General features: G+C 46.1%; 1 long non-coding RNA gene across 1 annotated transcript; it reads right to left on the bottom strand.

Moving 5' to 3' along the window:
• Positions 1-801: 801 nt before the first annotated feature.
• On the bottom strand, positions 802-4,410 carry LOC119290774. Its single transcript, XR_005142054.1, has 3 exons — positions 1,912-4,410; positions 1,716-1,805; positions 802-1,129 (listed from the first exon to the last, which is right to left on the bottom strand). It is a non-coding gene; the product is annotated as an uncharacterized LOC119290774 (long non-coding RNA).
• Between the last annotated feature and the right edge of the window lie 16,983 nt (positions 4,411-21,393).

Here is a 21,393-nt window from a genome sequence, read left to right as displayed (position 1 = left end):
CCAAGAATCAGATCCACAACAGTTTAGTTAGAAGCAAGAATCAGTCAAAACACATGTTTCCCTCGGGAAATAGATTCTTATATATCTGCAGTCAACATACCCCCAAGGTCTTGCAAGTCACTCAAAAGCAGATTTGACAGGCACATGAGGATTGTTAAAAGAAGGAAGCCGGCTATACACCGCAATGTAACAAAGGATTATGAAGATTAACGACAACAATGAGCTCAGTACAAGTAACTGTGAACCTGGAAGATGATCCTGATGAGACCTTGTCTCCTTTCCTCCAGTGAAGGCACCACGCCTGTGATCTGAGCTGTTTTGTGATCCTGTACAACTGTTGAGTTTATTTTTGTGACACTAACCCCACAGCTGCTTTTTGGCTATTTTAGGGAGCTGCCACCCACTACTAGGAAAAAGGCTACTAGCAGCGCGGGTAAAATGGCTACTAGCAGCGCGGGTACCCACGCTACTAGTATCGCGCTACAGCTAATAGTTAGTAGTAGCGCGGGTGAAACCCACGCTACTACTAACATATTAGTAGTAGCGCGGGTGCAACCCGCGCTACTAGTAGTGAAATAGTAGTAGCGCCTCAGGTTTTTTCCCACGCTACTACTAAAAAGTTAGTAGTAGCCTGGATGCAAACCCACCCACGCTACTACTAATGAAGTAGTAGTAGCGCGTCTGGTGTTTTCCCACGCTACTACTAACTAATTAGGAATTAAAAAAATAAAATCCACCAATTCCATTCTATGCATACAATTCCAACTAAAACAAACACATATTTGCAATAAACAAGCAGCATTACACATCAGTACTGATCCAAGATTTATAATAAACCAGCAGCATTAGAGCACATCTGTTAAGAGCATACATATTTTCATGGCTTTTCATGCCTTCAACTAAAACACCTACACTTCTTGCCAAGTCACTTACTCCCAGCTAGTGCAAACACAGTTACAAGCAAACCAAAATGCATAAAAACACCAAATAGTGGCATCCTATCTCTCCAAATGATCCCCTCCCTCTGCATCCTTGCAAGCATCTTCACGATAAGCAAATCCGCAGGAAAAAAGTCAACTTAGCATGTACTCCCTCTGTCAACTATCCAGAGTAGATTTTATCCATTGCCCTGGCCATGTTCAAGAAACACTAAATTAAGAATATTTCTACTCTAAATACTGGAGGCATCGAGCAGAAAACAAAAGATGAGCAATATCATATCAGCAGAATAAAAAGGAGTTTGGACCATAGCATGGTTAACAATAAAATATAGTGCTCTAACAAAAGCAAGAGTGCAACACGTTGCCCTGTTCCCCTTTCAAATATCAACACACTAAAAAAGGCAATAAACACAAACATATAATTTTGGACTACAGCAAAAATCAGTTGCAGAAAGTCAGGAAGATTATATTGTTAAAGTATTCCATTTTCAGATGTTAGAACAGGATATTGCAAAAGCAAAATATATGAACAAATACTGAAGCAGCTACAATGCCCGAATTGGCCTTTTACAGCAGGTGAGAAGCGCACACTAAAACATTAACAGCCAAGCACATCATATCTTTTGAAACTACCTAAATGGCACGACAACAACACTTCCTTTTAAATAGTTTGAGAAGACATGTATTTAATGGCAGCCACAACAGTATGCATCTAGATGCCCCTTTAACATAACATAATTCTAGATATAGTGCATGCACAAGAAGAGTACGCACCAGTACGACTGCTCCGAACGAGCTGCTGATGATGAAAAGGAGACCACCAAAGGCTTTAAGAAACATGGTAAAGGCAATGACAGACTTGATCTGTAAACAAACAGAACAAAAGCCATAAAAAACAGGAACTAGGTGAATGTATCCTTAAAAAGGGAACAATGATGTACAACGGGGCAAGCGACGAGAAAGTCCATACATTCTGAAAGAGATGGCGTTCACGCCGATACGCTAGACCTGGAAGCTTCTGGACCGGATGGGGTTCGTCACAGGAGCCTGATCTGAAACCATGCTCATGTGCTCCCCGTGCGTCTCTACATCTATGAATTGCCATGGTGGGTCAACATCTACCCTACACCAGCGAGATCTACCGCGACAGGACAGACCGAGGCGCCGCCCGGCCGGATCTCACCACATTAGGCACATTTGAGTAAACATGCCAACAGAATGAGCGATATGAAAAAAAACAGCAGAACGAAATTCAGTAAACAGAAACGCTACTATAATCCGTGAATGTGCATTTCCAAAACTAAAATAATATAGTGAAATATCACCTGCATAACACGTTTATTTTCTATCCAAGGCCTAACTGCAGCATAAAAATTAGGCTGTGGTCAATTTTAAGTAAGATCAAGCTTCAGTTTCAGGCTTTAATCAGCTGGTCATAATATTCAGGAAAAAGGAAGACAACGGCCATCATGATGACAAGGCTAAATATCCTTCAGGTTCCAATACAGTGATCACCAGATGAACAAGGCTAGGCATCCTTTGTGCCTGATAGTTCAGAAACAGTAATACATCTGAACGGAGGGATGGAAAGTATGATGATTAGAGCAGGTTCTCAAGAATTTAGCGCCGCACCCATAAGTGATGTCACTATAACAATTAGAGGCAGATAGCGATTGAGTAGTGTAGAGGAATTATAAAAAGGGATACACCTCCTTAAGTTACTTTCTCAAACTAAATTATATAGATATGGAAATATAATGTACAGTAGAACATATTGTACTGTCAAAGCAACTAGAACCTTGTAAAAGTTTCTGTTCAAAAGCTAAATCACTTACACCACCGTGAATATATTTCAAGGAAAACACTTGATTTGGAAGTTTCAAATAAAAGAAAGGTCCCATTCCATTTGGATACTATTGATTACAGCTTACAGGATATATTGGTGGCTAAGAGATCAATCCATTGTTTAAATCCAAGAAAATAAACCGGGACAGATAATTTGTGTTTTGGATATGATTAATTACAGCTTATGGAATCAGAGAGACCACTACATCCCATGAGGCAATAAAGTTCAGAGAAGAGACCTAACTAGAGCCTCACATTTTTATCATACATGATGAAAAGTTAAGCAAGATAGCTACATATATTATTGGTGGAGCCAGGATCAAGCAAGCCGGGCTAAATGTTCATTGCTTATAACTAACCAGAAAAGTATCCCATATCACAGAATAAACAACTATAGCTCACTTGCACAGCTATGTAGAACTAGAAATCAAAATAGATAAACATGACCAAAATTACAAATAGTAGTACAAGGCAATATTATTCAGACTGAGTTGACCATGAGGTTTCAGGTTCTAATTGGTTGGTTTCAGATTCTGCAGCAAACCATGGCGATGCTCGTGTCTCCAATGCGCGGGCCGCTACATCGGCGTGGGGAGAAAACCACCACACATTTTTTCAAGGAAACCTCACACTGATAAAATCTTAAGTTCAGAACACAAGATGAACGGTTGACTTGAATTCATCCAAGTTCAGAACAGGGATACATATAGCTCTGCTTGTAGCAGTTACTGAAGGTGACGAGCTAATCTAACAGTACAACACTGAATCAATGTATACACTTGAGTTGAGACGCACTCATCCTTCAACTTTTACAGTGGACACAAAGGAAAAAGTTTGCAGTACACGAATTCGAATGAATAACATTCACCTTGCCCTTGCCTGGACAGCCCGAGGACCTGCCACAAGACGGTACGGGGCCATGTCTAGTGGTGGCGCCCGCGCCCCGCCCGGTCGCGCCGTTCGCGGTAGGGTCCAGATGCATCATTTATGGCTTGTATGACTAATTAGTGACTAGTAAGAGACCACTGCATCGCCAACAATCTTAGCCCCCTCCATTGCAACTAAAGACAGTATACCTGTCGGGGTTGGGGCAGTCCCGGCGCAGCTCGACCTGCCTGGGCCGCCTCTCCGGAGCCCTCCTCTCGTGCTCCTCCTCATCCTCATCGTCTTCCTCCTCCTCGTCGTCCTCCCGGGCCCGGCCGTTCGCGTGCCCCCTCGGGGCCCCGCGCTCCTCCTCCTCATCTGCGTAGTTGGCGAGCCCCAGCAGCGAGGCGCCCTCTGACTCGTCCGCCGTGCGCGGGCGCTTCTCATTGGCGGCCGCGGGCTCCTCCCCCTCCTTGTGCTCGCGCTTCCGCGCGGGGGACTAGTGCTCCTCGTCCGCGCCCATCGCCGGCTGCCGGGAGGAAGGAGGACAGAGAAGGGGCGAGCGGAGGAGGAAGGGGAAGGGAGGGGGAGGAGGAGGAGGTGGGGGTGTTGCGCGCGGCTGGTGCTCGCCGGAACCGGCCGGCGTGGGTGGGGGCGGCGGCGAGGAGATCGTGGGGAGAGGAGCCGGGTGGGGTGGACCAAGGAGATCGTGCAGAGTTCATGAGAGTTTTTTTGGGGATGAGAGGGAGAGAGTGATGGGGTGGAGTGGATCGGGCCGGGGTGGATGGCGTAGCACCGGACACGGTTAGTAGTAGCGTGGGGGTCTTACCAGCGCTATAGCTATCAACTTAGCAATAGCGCGGGTTTTATACCCCTCGCTACTACTATGGCCTGTTCCAGGGGTATGATGAAAATCATTTAGTAGTAGCGCGGGTTTATATCCCTCGCTACTACTATCAACCTAGTAGTAGCGCGGTTTTTATACCCACGCTACTACTAATTAGCAGTAGCGCCTGTTTTTAGACCGCGCTACTGATAAACTTCTGTGTATAAGGTTTTCCCTAGTAGTGACCTTCTTCTTATCGACCCGGTCTCATGCTCTGAGCTGCTTTTCGGCCGTCCTGAGCCGTGGTTGAGTTATTTCAGTAATGTCCCAGAACTGAGTTGTAAAGACCGTTCTGGTGGCTACTGATTTATTTGCCGATTTCCTTCAAGGGTTCGGATGATCATTTTCCTACGGTCGGAACTTGAGAGGTGTTGAACCTACCATTCAATGGGTTACCATGTCAGAAGATGTGGATAAGAGTATGCCTGTCAGAATATAGCACCCGACAGAAACTATGGTCGCACAGAGAAACAACATGACCCCGCTCCTTCACCCAAGGATTCAGGCAAGAAAGCAGTAACGAAGGAGCAAGACTGATACTTGTTGTAAGAACCGCGTGGTGCAGATGCCCCAGATAGTCTGAGTCAGTATGGATCACCATGGATATTCACCTAAGGGGGGTCTACTCAATTTTTGGTAAGGGCCCCATATCAAGGCAACCCGCTCAGTCGACAACATATGCTCAGAATTGTCAGTATCGAATATCTAAGTCTGTCAAGTCAGACTAAGGGTCAATTCAGCAGTTCAACTCTCACAATCTGGGTAAAAGCATCATAAAGCCTACTTTCTCCATGGATATGCCGACAGAATGAGTGATCAATATGTGGAATAATAGTCTGGAAGCATGAGCCCTCCATTATGAGACTCACCAAAGGATAGCTTGGCATGAATAAAATATCATCTGTCAGAACCACTGTTAGTCAGGTCTACGGATACTCTCATATAAGGCCGTACCCCTTCATGCTGGCCACGGCAAGCGACAGCTAAATAATTAGAATGGAGCTGATACTCAAGACAATGGAGCCAGTTAAGATGAATCAGAAACTTCTGCGATGAATCAGAACCTGTCAGGAAACGGTTATGCCTCAACTCATAGTTTGGAACCCAAAGGGCCTGCATTCAGTTGAGAAACCCAATGCATGGAGTCAGAGCTTGGGTGTTCATCAGGAAAATCTGATCATCACTTCATGGAAGATTGTCAGTGCAGACACAACAACTGGAAATCACCCTCGAATTTGTGAGACAGGCAACATACCTCAGTAAGGGTAATCTATCACACTCAGCTAAGTCAGCAGATATGAAAAGAATTGAAGCCAGTATAAACATGAACAAGCAAGGTAAGATCCGTCAGAATGTGGATACAGTGAGACAAACCACCCAGAGGCGGTCAGACAAAAATTTAGTGGGAACAACAATAAAGGAAAAAGGATACTGTAAGTGCATCTAGTGCCACCCCTAGTTGGTTTCGGAGTATTGACGACAAACCTGGTTGAGGGACTAATGTGTTTGTGAGAATTGCAGGATAACATAGGTAGTAGTCCCTCATTGATTCGGTTTACCTACCGGAGATGACCACTAAAAATGTGTGAAGACATTGAAGACAATGGTGGTCTGTGAAGCTATTCACGTTGAAGACTATGACATGAGAAGACATCGCGTGAAGACTATGGAGAGCGAAGACTTAGTTGTTTCGTTGTTTCCTTTTCGTCTTTGTTGAGTCATAGGAACCACCGTACTGTTAAGTGGGGTCCAAGTGAACAAAGTCAGAGTGACTGAAGTGATGCTCAACCAAATCCTATGTCTTCGAGCGAAGACAATGAGAGCAAATCTTATCCAGAGTCGGATGAGTCAGCTTTACTTGTAGCCCAAGTCAAGCTGTCATGTGTGTTTGAAATCTGACCATTGAGACACGTGTCAGTTCCTTAGTGACACAGGTTCATTTCGGACAAATCAGGTCGGGTTGCCCTGTGGCTATAAATAGCCCACCCCCTACACCATAAATTGGTGGCTGTTCAGAGTTAGTACACGGCTTTTGTCGTTTGAGAGCAACCCACCTCCGAAGCTTTTGAGAGAGAATACTTGCGAGGACAAAGCCCAAACCACCCAGAGCCCAAAGAGTGTTTGGCATCACTGAAGCCTTTCTGTCCACGTGATCTGAAGACTTGTTACACTTGAGGATTGTGAATCCTCCAGCCGGTTAGGCATCGCGTTCTGAGCATCCAAGAGTCATTATGGATTGCTGGTGAACGAAGTCTGTGAAGGTTTGGAAGTCTACCTTGAAAACTTACCAGAGTGATTGGGCGGGGACTAGGTGTCCTTAGCTCAAGGGGAATAAGGTGAAGACACGGTCTTCTGAGTTGAATCTCAGCCTCCCTAACCAGACATACAGTTGTCACAGCAACTGGAACTGGTCAAACAAATCTCTATTCTCCCAAAGCTACTGGTTGTATCTCTCACTTCTCTTTACTTACAGTTTATCTTCGTGAAGTCATTGCCTGCTTGCACTATCTGTTTAACTTCACTGTGTGACTACTTATCCTGATTGTCTTCATACTATCTTCCATCCTGATCTTTACTACCTAGCTGCTAATAGTCTTCGTGCTTTCACCTCATTGAATACCTGACTATGGCTTGTCTAGTGTAGTCTACCTTCCACTGCATACGGATAGTGTCATTTCTATTGTTTGTCTTTGAAACTCCCATGTTATGAAGACTTTCATAAAAATTGCCTATTCACCCCCCTCTAGTCGATAACTAGCCCTTTTAATTGGTATCAGAGCAAGGAACTCCCTTGTTCTGTGTGATTCGGTTTAACCACCTGGAGTTTTAGCTATGTCAACTGCAGGGATAATCAAAGTCTCTGTTGCGTGCCCCATCTTCAATGGTGTGGCACCCCGGCTCAGAGTGACCGGTTTACCCTGCATTGCCAGCCAAGAGACCATGTCTTCTGGTAACACACAACAACTTGGTATAGAAAAACAACCGCTTTATTTATGCTAGCGGAGCATAGTTCATATTACAACAGTTAGCGAGGCCAAGCGGCACACATGGTGCGGCTGAACAATATGTACATTATTTAGTAAACATAAAGGGGCCTCGATCATGACAACTACGCGACAGTGGAATAACGTCGTAGCGGGACTCCATAGCACAGGGACACCGATGTGGACACGATCTAGACTCGGACAGCTCTCCTTTCCAATGAGACTTTCCTGAAATCTGGCATGACACACCAGGTCAGTACATTGAATGTACTTGCAAGCTCACAACAAGCATAAACATAATGACAGACAATATCATGATACTTAACCAATTAAATGCAATGCAACAATATATATCCAACATGCTGTGAATATTCTCAAGTGGTACTCGTCCCATGGACTGGCTTACCGAACATGATCATTTCCAGACCACAAACATGAATAGCTCAATGATAGCCTCGTGATTCTTACGGCGATCACAACCTTGACCAACACTTGGTCTCAACCTCAACACGATGGCCTCACTGCCATTACCTTAGTGCAAGTTTCAGTGTGCAAATTTATTAAGTGTTGACCCATGGTGTACCCTACTTTCGAGCGTGTCCGTAACCGTGGACTCGGCTATCGATAGATTAATACACTCTGCAGAGGCAGCGCACTATACCCACACTACGGAACCCATGGCCTCGCACTCCCATTTGGATGGACCAACGACATTCCGACGAAACCACTTCATTGTCATGACACTCTCCCGGCCACTCTGACTCAATCCCCATCGGGCTAGTCCTGGGTGGCCCTGTGTCTACCTCAAGACACGTCAAACTACCATCGTGGCAACGATCCACTCTGGGACCCAAACACTTAACTCATCAACTGGCACACAAGGTTATGCCTGCTTACTGGGCTAGGGTACAGCACGCCCATAACCTTCCCTAGATGGAGGCACCGACCAGAGGCATGACAATGAAACACATTAAGGCTGTCCCATATCGGCAAATGTGGTTGCACTGGGAAAAACTCGTTTCAGCGGCACCACGACCCAGTCAACAACATATTCAAGTTGAGTTATTTATTAGGTTCAACTTAAAGTTAAAGTAACCGGTGTGATAATGCCATGCTATGCATCACTAACATATGCATCAAATAACCAAGAGGATAACTAATTCAACTACGCTCCCACAGAGCCATCACCAACTCAAGATACTTCTCTGGTTAAGATTAAACCTAACTTAAACCAGAACCATTTCTAGCAATCTCATCATTTTTCATCATGCAAGAATAATAATTAAACTAATTATTAACCTCCATGACTATATCATATTATCATTACTCATATCTAAGTTCTGGTTAGCTTATCAGAAAAATTCATTTCAAACTTTCTGTAAATCAAGCATATTTAACATGACAAGCATCTAACAGAATATAATTATAATAATTATTTAAATGCATGAATAATCATAAGTTCAAGTAGGAAATCACAAATATTGATGTGGCACTATGAAAAAGTTGTCGTGCCTTGCCTTAGTGCTGATGAGGTTCACAAATCTCCTGTTGATCCTCAAGACAAGCTTGCTCTTCTGAAAATAAATAAAACCACAAAAAGAAAACATCAAGAAACCTTCTGAAAATTACCAGAAAATCTAGACAGCAAGGAAAAATCCCATCTTTTTGGCGCTGTTAGATTTTTGGACAAAGAACACAATGCAAAAAAGAAACAATGCATTTGGACTTATAGATAAAAAGTTATGGCTGTTTGAAGTTTCCTGGATTTAAATGAATTTGATTCAAAAAGAAAACAGACTGGGGGGTGACATCGAAGGCGTAAAGGCCCAGGGCGCCACCACTCGTACCGCTTCGCATGTGTACTGAGTGGCTGACTAGCGGGCCCAGCTAGTCAGGCTAGAAGGAGGGGGAGAAGGAAACAGAGCGAGGCGGAGCTTCGCCGGAGCACACGCCGGCGACGAGGGTTCTTGGGGTCAAACGAGAGGGGGGATCGAAGGAGAAGAAGATGGCGCACCTACCCGTACCCGTAGCGTGGCTAGAGGTGATCGGACGACATTGGAAACGGCCTCTCCGGCGGAGGCAGAGGGCAGCGGTCGCCGGAGATGAAGACGACGGTGGCTCGGGGCAGCTCCAGGGGCTCCAACAGGGCGGAACACCCTCACCGAAGAGTGGCGGAGGCCCTGGCAGGGTCGCCCTAGCCTGGGAGGGGCTGGAGCTTTGGGGACGATCTGAAGGGGATCGCCGGTGAGCTCGAGCTTCGGGACGGCAGCCCGTGGCATGCCCGGCCGGGCTGCGGCTTCTACAAGTTTGTGGAGGGTGTGGGACTAGCTGCGGGTGCTCAAAGAGGCTGGGGGTGGCGGCATTTATACGCGGGCGGCGAGGAGGGTTGGGGCTCCACCGGAGGACACCTGTCCACGGCGCCCGACGACGAACGGCGCCAGCGAGAGAGGGGGAAGACGGCGGAGGTCGCGCAGGAACTATTGGCGGCGCGGACGAGCACAAGGACGAGGGACAAGACGACGAGCACAGTGTGCCGCACACTGTGTCATTGGCCGGACCGTGCTCGTGCCCGCTGTGGCGAGCTCCGGCGTCGGCGAGTGCCAGGGGGGAGTTAAGGGAGTGGAGACGGGGATGGTGGTGAAGTTTGGCATGCTCGGGCAGGCTGGGCAGCGAGCACGCGCTCAACAGAGCGCTAGGCGGCACGCAGAGCGTGTGTTTTGCATGCCAGCACGCCCGGACGAACGCGATCATCGCGTGAACCATGACATCAGGCCACCCTAAGCGCTAACTTGATGTCTGGCGTGTAGTCCTTGGTAGTTTGAAGTGTTACCACGGTTTGGCTTGGATCCAGGTGCAGTAGAAATGGATTTGTACTGCTAGCAAGTTTCTGGACAGTAACTTTGGAGATTTACTCTGGTCAAACCACTGGGAGTTAAGGGCTGAGCTTTGGAGGCTTGTTTACACTTACTAAGGTAAATAGGCACAAGAAAAACCAGCTACAATGGAGCTAGTAAAATGGTAGTTGCTGTAGAAACTACCATTTCTATCCAGAAACAAATTTATTTTCTGTAGCCAAAATATTCCAAAGAGTGGTGAAATATTTTTGCTCAGAAATGTGCCCTAGGGTCCAAAGAAGAATTGGGATTTTTCTCAGGATTTTTGTGGCCAGATAAATTATGGTTGCTTTGGAGCACAAAGGGCTAGCTAGGGTTTTGGAGGGCAAAATGAATATTTTTCATTTAAGAAAAATATCCCAAGCAATATTTTGAGTTGATCCAGAGGTGAAATGATGGTTTTGAGGAGGAGAGGGAGCACTTGGGTGAAAGTAAAGGAGTACCCAAGTGGTTAAGTCCAAAGAAGTGATTCAAAAACTCCAAATTCAAAACCAACTCAACTGAAAACCAGGCAAAGAAAAGAGGGCAAAAACCACACTATCACAAACCTCCCCCACTTAGAATGAATCTCGTCCTCGAGATTCGGTTGCTTGGGAAAACCGTTCTGGATAACATGCCCTTAGAAATTCTTCTGATTCCCATGTTGATTCTGACTCTGTGTGATGCTTTAAAACTTTTGTGCTTTACTGCGAGTGACCCTTTCCATTTGATCCAAAATTTTCACCGGCCTTTCTTCATACGTTAAGTCCTTTGCCAGCTCTATTTTTGTCAAATCAGTCTTTTTCTCGGGCGGCGATATGCACCATCGCAATTGTGAAACGTGGAACACGTTTTGCACATCTGACAACTCAGGGGGTAACTCCAACTGATATGCCACAGCACCCACTCGTGTCATAACGGGAAATGGACCAATAAATCTGGGTGCAAATTTTCCACGAGTTTGAAACCTCTTGATACCTTTCATAGGCGTGACTCGAAGATAGACATGTTCTCCGGGTTCAAAGCTGATCTGTCGGTGCTTTGCATCGTAATAACTATTCTGTCGCGATTTGGACAATTGCAATCTATCTCAGATTTCCTTGACTTTCTTTTCGGCTTCCAGCATGAGATCCGTTCTGAAAATATGGCTATCTCCAGTTTGAGACCAATTTAATGGTGTGCGGCACTTACGGCCATACAAAGCTTCATACGGTGACATCTTTAAACTGGTCTGGAAGCTATTGTTATACGAGAATTCAACGTACGACAAGCAGTCTTCCCATTTTGGGCCTTGGGCCAAAGCACAGGCTCGCAACATATCTTCAAGTATTTGATTTACCCGTTCTGTCTGTCCATCTGTTTGAGGATGATAAGCGGTACTGTATTTCAATTCCGTCCCTAGGGCTTGATGGAGACGGGACCAAAAAGCGGAGGTAAACAGTGAACCTCGGTCAGAAGTGATGGTTCGGGGAACTCCATGCAGACTGACTATTCTGGATACATACAGTTGTGCAAGCTCATCTGCTTGATATGAGGTTCTGATCGGGAGGAAGTGTGGGCTACCTCGGTTAATGTATCCACTATGAACCAGATTGCATCATTGCCTCGTCGGGTCTTAGGTAGTCCTGTGATGAAATCCATATAGACATCATCCCATTTCCATTGCGACACTAGTAGCGGTTGGAGAAGTCCGGCTGGCTTCTGATGTTCTGCCTTTACTTTGTTGCATATGTCGCAACAGGCCACGGAATAAGCAATGTCCTTCTTCATTCCATCCTACCAGAATATTTGTCGAAGGTCTTCGTACATTTTTGTGCCTCCAGGGTGAATTGAATACGAGGATTCATGGGCTTCTGACAGGATCTTCTGCTTCAAATATGTTTGATTAGGCACACAAATCCTTCCCCTGAATCGGAGGGTACCGTACTGATCCTCCGAGAAATCGGAAAGCTTGACATGTTTCTACAGACCGGCATCGCCTGGCTGGGCCTTGCGGATTTCTTCCTCAAGTGTAGGGGTAACTTTCAGAATATTAGCAAGGCCAGCCTCAACTATGACCAGGTTGAGCTGAGCAATCTCTTCTTTAAGTTTGGGAGGCAATGATTCCAATATGACATTTAAACTGATGGGCTTTCGACTGAGCGCATCGGCAACCACGTTGGCCTTACCCGGATGGTAATTTATTCCAATGTCATAATACTTAACCAACTCAGGCCATCTTTGTTTACGGAGATTTAAATCCGGATGAGTAAATATATATTTGAGGCTTTTTTGATCGGTCAAAATTTGTCACCTTTTTCCGATGAGGTAGTGTCTCCAAATTTTTAAAGCATGAACCACCGCGGCCATTTCCAAATCATGAGTGGGGTAATTCCCCTCGTAGGGTCGTTGCTACCGTGAGGCATAAGCTACTACCTTTCCATCTTGCATAAGTATGCATCCCAGTCCTTGCCTGGAAGCGTCGCAGTACACCTCAAAGCTGCGGTAGATATCTGGGAGTGTTAATACTGGTGCAGTTGTCAATCGTTTCTTTAACTCAGTGAAACTTTTCTCACAGTCCTTAGTCCATTCAAACTTCTTATCCTTTTTGAGCAGCTCTGTCATGGGTTTAGCAATCTTGGAAAACCCTTCCATGAAACGACGGTAGTATCCGGCTAATCCAAGAAAACTTTGGATCTGAGATACGGTTGCGGGTGGCAACCAGTCGAGCACATCCTTTACCTTGCTTGGGTCCACGGCTATACCTTCAGCGGATAGGACATGCCCGAGGAATCCAACTTGCTTGAGCCAAAACTCACATTTACTGAATTTGGTGTATAACTGATGCTCACGGAGTCGTTGTAACACTGCTCGGAGGTGTTCCTTATGCTCTTCTTCACTTCTTGAGTAAATGAGTATATCATCGATGAAGACGACCACGAACTTATCGAGGAAGTCCATGAATACTTTATTCATCATATGCATGAAGAAGGTGGGGGCGTTGGTGAGGCCAAAAGACATAACTGTATCTTCATAGAGACCGTACCGGGTGGTGAACGCGGTCTTGGGAATATCCTCCTTTTTAATTTTGAGCTGATAATATCCCGTCCGTAAATCAATCTTGGAGAATACATTGGCCCCAGTAAGCTGATAAAACAAATCATCAATTCTTGGCAGAGGGTATTTGTTCTTGATTGTGACATCATTCAGCTGACGATAATCCACACACATGCAGAGGCTACCATCTTTCTTGTCCACGAAGATAGCAGGTGATCCCCATGGTGAGGAGCTGGGGTGGATATACCGTTTCTGGAGCATTTCATCAAGCTGTTTCTTTAGCTCCACTAATTCTGATGACGGCATTCGATAATACTTCTTGTGTATTGGTGTGGTTCCGGGCACAAGATCTATTGCAAACTCAAGCTCTCGATCAGATGGCATGCCTGGCAGTTCTTCTGGGAATACATCAGGAAACTCGCTGACCACCGGAATTAATTCCATTTCAGCCATTGCTGTAAAGACCATTTCCTTGGAGGGTATGCTCCTACGAGCAATAAATTTTGTAGTTTGTCCCTCTTGGCCGGTCAAGTTGACTTCTCGGGTCGCACAATTAATGCATACTTGATACTGAGTCAACCAATTCATACCCAAGATAACATCCAACTTATCGGATTCAATAAGTATCAAAGAAGTTGGAAAACAGACTCCGTTGATATTGACTTCCAGATTACGGCAGACTATATTGCTTCTGATTAGAGATCCCGGGGTTTGCACCAGCATATTCTTGCCCAAAAGCGAACAAGGAAATTTGTTTTGGGAAATAAAACTCCGAGAAATGAAAGAGTGGGAAGCCCCAGAGTCAAATAAAATTACTGCAGGTATGTTATTAACAGGGAACATACCAATGATGACTTCGGGGTTCTCCTGGGCTTCGTCGGCGGAGATGTGATGAATGTACCCCGTGAGGTCGTGCTAATCTGGGCATGCCTCCATATAATGGACTTGTGGCTTGAATGTAGCATTGGTACGATTGTTCGTGGGACACTGCTTGGCATAATGTCCGATTTGCCCACAATTGAAATAGGAATTGCTGCGTAGACGATTCTCTAGAACTGGGTTGAGCACGTCATTCTTGACATGGGTGGTGGTCTTGTTAACATTTTGCTGCCAATTGGGCTTGTATGCTACCTGAGTCGGCTGCCAGGTACGAACCTTCTGCACTAGTTGCATTTCTTTTCCTGGCTCAAACTTGCACTTGTGATCATTGTTGGCAGGCTTAGTATCTGATGTAAGCTTGTGTTCCCTTTCAGCAATGAAAGCCTTGTTCACCAGGGTTTGGAAGTCTGGGAAATCAAACATGCAGAGAGTACAACGGAGTTGTGGTTTTAACCCACCAAGAAACCTGTCCATCTTTCTTTCCTCGGTGGCCACATCATATTGAGAGTAACGTGACAGATGATTGAATTTCTGCAAATATTCTCCCACAGACTGACTTCCTTGGAGGAGCGCGAGAAATTCACGCTGCTTAGTCTTCATAATTCCCGTAGGGATGTGATATTTCCGGAATCGTTCCTTGAACCTTGAACAGGTAATTTCTTCATCAGCAGTCCACATGGCCTTTTCATTTTCCCACCATATGGCAACAGCGCCTTCAAGATAATGTGTTACAAATGGAAATTTATCCACTTCATCAGTTTGAGCAACCTCAAGCTTCTTTTCCATAGTTTTCAACCAATCATCTGCATCCAAGGGATCAAGGGTCTGACTGAAACTGGGAGGCTTAGTCCTTTGAAAATCAGATAGCTTGGAGTGATGACCGGGCTGATTGCCATTCTGTCCAACCACAACTTGAATACTTCTGAATATTTCCATCAGATCATTATTTCGTATTTCCTAAAACATACGCAGAATTTGCTCGGTGGAGGGCGGACTTGGCGGTGGAGGCGGTGGTGGAATGTACGGCTCGGGTGAGTGTCCTGCCTGTCATGCGGAACGACGAACAGGAGAACCCTCGCGAACATTGCTACTGCAGCCTCCTCGCGTCATCCTAATATGATTATTTTCCCAAGGCAACGCAACCGAGATGAGAAGCATTCAAAATAAACTGGGGAGAAGCCAGCAACAAAAATCCAAGTAAAACCGAAATGGCGAAGAAAATACGGCAAATAAAATAAAGTTCGAACATAATAATACATAGACTCATACATGAAAGATAACACATGCCAGGTCCAACTACCCTCATACATGAAACGAAACATCATGATTCGTACAACTACATCCATACTCCATCCTGACGATTGCGAATACTCGGAAGCTCTACTGCTCGGCTGGTGCTGCGGTGTCCTCTCCTGAAGCGGACTCGGATCCTGAACTGACGGGGTTAACTGAGACCTCCGGGTTAAAAGTGACACAACGACGGTGCCTCGAGGGCTCTCCCTCCGGGGCAGGTGGAGGGTGAATCATCGGGGCTACAGGAGGGGCGAGGAGTGAAACCCACTCAGCAGGAGCACTAAGTGGACTCACAGTCGTGGTGCCCAACCGACTCGGAGGAGTAACCGGGGAAACAGGGGATCGAGATCTGGCAGGAATATAGGGAGTAAATCCTACCGATGGTGGGGTAGTGGCTGAGCTAGCAGAGGCTAAAGCAGTACGGGCGCGACTCAGCTCATGAGCCAACTCGTAGATCAGAAGATAGCTAGCAGTGATATAGCGAGAAAGGTGGCCAGCTACATTATCAGACTCCGGCTCAATGACAGGGAAACGGACACGACCATTATCGTGGAGAGAAGGATAGAAGTGGAAACCTGGGTGGTTCTGCATCCGGACCTTGTTGTAACGGAGCTCAACGAGTACCTCGAATGCAGCAAACTGGACAACCTGAGAAGCGGTAGAAGCGTAGCCGCTTTGAGAAGTACAAGTGTAAGTGATGGAATCGGAATTGGTGCATAGAGTAACCACGGTGTGATACTCCTAAACAGAGTCAGCTAGACGCTCCCGGTACACATGATAGACTGGATCGTCACCGTGAGGGTACAGCCGACGCCACACGTTACGAACGAGATGTGGCGACGTGTACGACATCAGCTGCAACTGGCACGGATACAGCACTGGAGCCATCTACACTCACAACCATTAGCATGTTAGCATAAAAATAATAATTAGTGCATGCAATGCAACAACCAGCTACAATAGGCTACCGACACTCAACTACAACTCGTATCTAATGTCCAATTAACTCGGCATAGTCTAGCGTGGCCTACAGTCAGCGCGGCTCTGATACCAAGCGTTGTGGCACCCCGGCTCAGAGTGACCGGTTTACCCTGCATTGCCTGCCCAGAGACATTGTCTTCTGGCAACACACAACAACTTGGTACAGAAAAACAACCGCTTTATTTATGCTAGTGGAGCATAGTTCATATTACAACAGTTAGCGAGGCCAAGCGGCACGCACGGTGCGACTGAACAATATGTACATTATTTAATAAACATAAAGGGGCCTCGATCATGACAACTACGCGGCAGCAGAATAACGTTGTAGCGGGACTCCATAGCACAGGGACACCGATGTGGACACGATCTAGACTCGGACAGCTCTCCTTTCCAACGAGACTTTCCTGAAATCTAGCATGACATGCCAGGTCAGTACATTGAATGTACTTGCAAGCTCACAACAAGCATAAACATAATGAGACACAATATCATGATACTTAACCAATTAAATATAATGCAACAATATATATCCAACATGCTATGAATATTCTCAAGTGGTACTCGTCCCATGGACTGGCTTACCGAACGTGATCATTTCCAGACCACAAACATGAAGAACTCAATGACAGTCTCGTGATTCTTACGACGATCACAACCCTGACCAACACTTGGTCTCAACCTCAACACGATGGCCTCACTGCCATTACCTTAGTGCAAGTTTCAGTGTGCAAATTTACTAAGTGTTGACCCATGGTGTACCCTACTTTTGAGCGTGTCCATAACCGTGGACTCGGCTATCGATAGATTAATACACTCTTCAGAGGTAGCGCACTGTACCCACACTACGGAACCCATGGCCTCACACTCCCATTTGGGTGGACCAACGACATTCCGACGAAACCACTTCATTGTCATGACACTCTCTCGGCCACTCTGACTCAATCCCCATCGGGCTAGTCCTGGGTGGCCCTATGTCTACCTCAAGACACCTCAAACCACCATCGTGGCAACGATCCACTCTGGGACCCAAACACTTAACTCATCAACTGGCACACAAGGTTATGCCTGCTTACAGGGCCAGGGTACAGCACGCCCATAACCTTCCCTAGATGGAGGCACTGACCAGAGGCACGACAATGAAACGCATTAAGGCCGTCCCATACCGGCAAATGTGGTTGCACTGGGAAAAACTCGTTTCAGCGGCACCACGACCCGGTCAACAACATATTCAAGTTGAGTTATTTATCAGGTTCAACTTAAAGTGAAAGTAACCGGTGTCATAATGCCATGCTATGCATCACTAACATATGCATCAAATAACCAAGAAAATAACTAATTCAACTACGCTCCGACGGAGCCATCACCAACTCAAGATCTTCTCTGGTTAAGATCAAACCTCACTTAAACCAGAACCATTTCTAGCAATCTCATCATTTTGCATCATGCAAGAATAATAATTAAACTAATTATTAACCTCCATGACTATATCATATTATCATTACTCATATCTAAGTTCTTGTTAGCTTATCAGCAAAATTCATTTCAAACTTTCTGTAAATCAAGCATATTTAACATGACAAGCATCTAACCGAATATAACTATAATAATTATTTAAATGCATGAATTATCATAAGTTCAAGTAGGAAATCACAAATATTGATGTGGCACTATGAAAATGTTGTTGTGGCTTGCCTTAGTGCTGATGAGGTTCACAAATCTCCTTTGATCCTCAAGACAAGCTTGCTCTTCTGAAAATAAATAAAACCACAAAAAGAAAACATCAAGAAATCTTCTGAGAATTACCAGAAAATCTAGATAGCAAGGAAAAATCCCATCTTTTGGGTGCTGTTAGATTTTTGGACAAAGAACACAATGCAAAAAGAATCAATGCGTTTGGACTTATAGATAAAAAGTTAGGGCTATTTGAAGTTTCCTGGATTTAAATGAATTTGATTTAAAAAGAAAACAGACTGGGGGGTGACATCAAAGGTGTAAATGCCCGGGGCGCCACCACTCATACCGCTTCGCGCGTGTATTGAGTGGCTGACTAGCGGTCCCCGCTAGTCAGGCCAGAAGGAGGGGGAGAAGGAAACGGAGCGAGGCGGAGCTTCGCCGGAGCACACGCCGACGACGAGGGTTCTTGGGGTCAAATGAGAGGGGGGGATCAAAGGAGAAGAAGATGGCGCACCTGCCCATACCCGTAGCGTGGCTAGAGGTGACCGGACGACATCGGAAATGGCCACTCCAGCGGAGGCAGAGGGCAGCGGTCGCCGGAGACGAAGATGACGGTGGCTCGGGGCGGCTCCAGGGGCTCCAACAGGGCGGAACACCCTCAACGAAGAGTGGCGGAGGCCCTGGAAGGGTCGCCCTGGCCTGGGAGGGGCTCGAGCTGCGGGGACGATCCGAAGGGGATCGCCGGCGAGCTCGAGCTTCGGGACGGCAGCCCGCGGCCTGCCCGGCGGGCTGCGGCTTCTACAAGTTTGTGGAGGGTGTGGGAGTAGTTGCGGGTGCTCAAAGAGGGTGGGGGTGGCGGCATTTATAGGCGGGCGGCGAGGAGGGTTCGGGCTCCGCCGGAGGACACCCGTCCACGGTGCCCGACAATGAACGGCGCCAGCAAGAGAGGGGGAAGACGACGGAGGTCACGTGGGAACTATTGGCGGGCGCGGACGAGCACAGGGATGAGGGAGAAAACGATGAGCACAGTGCACCACGCACTGTGTCATTGGCTGGACCGTGCCCGTGCCCGCTATGGTGAGCTCCGGCGTCGGCGAGTTCCAGGGGGAAGTTAAGGGAGTGGAGACGAGGATGGTGGCGAGGTATGGCATGCTCGGGCATGCAGGGCAGCGAGCACGCGCTCAACAGAGCGCTAGGCGTCACGCAGAGCGCGTGTTTTGCATGCCAGCACACCCGGATGAACGCGGTCACCGCATGAACCATGACATTAGGCCGCGTGTAGTCCTTGGTAGTTTGAAGTGTTACCACGGTTTGGCTTGGATCCAGGTGCAATAGAAATGGATTTGTACTGCTAGCAAGTTTCTGGACGGTAACTTTGGAGATTTACTCTGATCAAACCACTGGGAGTTAAGGGCTGAGCTTTGGAGGCTTGTTTACACTTACTAAGGTAAATAGGCACAAGACAAACCAGCTACAATGGAGCTAGTAAAATGGTAGTTGCTGTCGAAACTACCATTTCTGTCCAAAAATGAATTTATTTTCTGTAGATAAAATATTCCAAAGAGTGGTGAAATTTTTTTGCACATAAAGGTGCCCTAGGGTCCAAAGAATAATTGGGATTTTTCTCAGTATTTTTGGGGCAAGAAAACTTAGGGTTGCTTTGGAGCACAAAGGGCTAACTAGGGTTTTGGAGCGCAAAATGAATATTTTTCATTTAAGAAAAATGTCCCAAGCAATATTTTGAGTTGATCCAGAGGTGAAATGATGGTTTTGAGGAGGAGAGGGAGCACTTGGGTGAAAGTCAAGGAGTACCCAAGTGGTTAAGTCCAAATGAAGTGATTCAAAAACTCCAAATTCAAAACCAACTCAACTGAAAACCAGGCAAAGAAAAGAGGGAAAAAACCAGATTGTCATAGGTGGCACTGAATATCCCTACTAGAAGAATAGAATGCGCATGCATCTTGAAGCCATTGATGTCGATCTATGGTATGTCGTCAAGAACGGCGTTCCCAAGACTGGTGAAGGTGTTACCCCTGCTGATGTCAAGAAGTTCGTTCAATTGGATTCTACCACCAAGAACATCATCTGTGGTCATCTGACCAAAGGACAGTATGGCCGTGTGAGTGCTCTGGAAACATTCAAGCTAGTCTGGGACTGGCTCTCCAAGGTCAATGAAGGCGTCTCAACTCAGCGAGATCAACGGATCAGTACTCTCCGCAACCTCTTCAACTGTTTCAAGAGACACGACAATGAGAACGTCCAGCTCACATTTGATCGCCTCACTGATATCACAAATGAGCTCCAAGCACTCGGGGCCACTGAGATTACGAAGCATGAAATAGTGAAGACACTACTGAGATCTCTTGACCAAGCTTTTAAATAGCGGATAGCGGACTGGTTGCGGATTAAGGTCCGTGTACCGGAATGCGGATAGCGGGCGATATTGCGGGCGCTATGTCCACATAGCCAATTTTTAAAAACACTCATAAATTTGAGATTGTTCTATATATTTCTAGGCCATTGACAAAAATATGACACTTAATTTGAGAAATCATCATTTATATAAGAATATAAACTATAACTGAACAACATTTGGTCGTGCAACCATGCAAGCAAGACACATTTACCAAAATAGATTACACAACAGAATAACAAGGACTTATATAGCGGGCGATATTGCGGATAGCGGACAATATAGCAGTCTAACAAGTGATATTGCGCCCGCATCATGACAACACGCTATTTTCCAACGCAACCTTAAACTAATAGCGGCAGGGTGACGCTATCGCTATTGCGGCCGCAATAGCGGAGGTAGCGGATGCTATTTAAAAGCTTGCTCTTGACAACTCATTTGACACCTGAGCCCTGATGATACAAGAATGCCCTGACTTCAAGACTCTCGATCCGTCTGACATACTTGTGAGGCTCAACACACATGAGTACCAGCTATCTAAGAAACGAGATATCTATGGCCCCAACTATGGCCGAACTCGCGCTTTGAAGGCAAAGGCTGCTGCTTCCTCATCTGAAGAAGAATCTGACTACAGTTCTGGTGATCCTAAAGACATTGGAAAGGAGCTTGCTATGCTTGTGAAGAAGTTCTAGATATTCACCAACAAGAAAAGCTTCACAAAGTC

This window comes from Triticum dicoccoides, chromosome 4B (genome assembly GCF_002162155.2).
Source record: "Triticum dicoccoides isolate Atlit2015 ecotype Zavitan chromosome 4B, WEW_v2.0, whole genome shotgun sequence".
Taxonomy (NCBI): domain Eukaryota; kingdom Viridiplantae; phylum Streptophyta; class Magnoliopsida; order Poales; family Poaceae; genus Triticum; species Triticum dicoccoides.
This window is presented reverse-complemented; position numbering and strand designations above follow the sequence as displayed.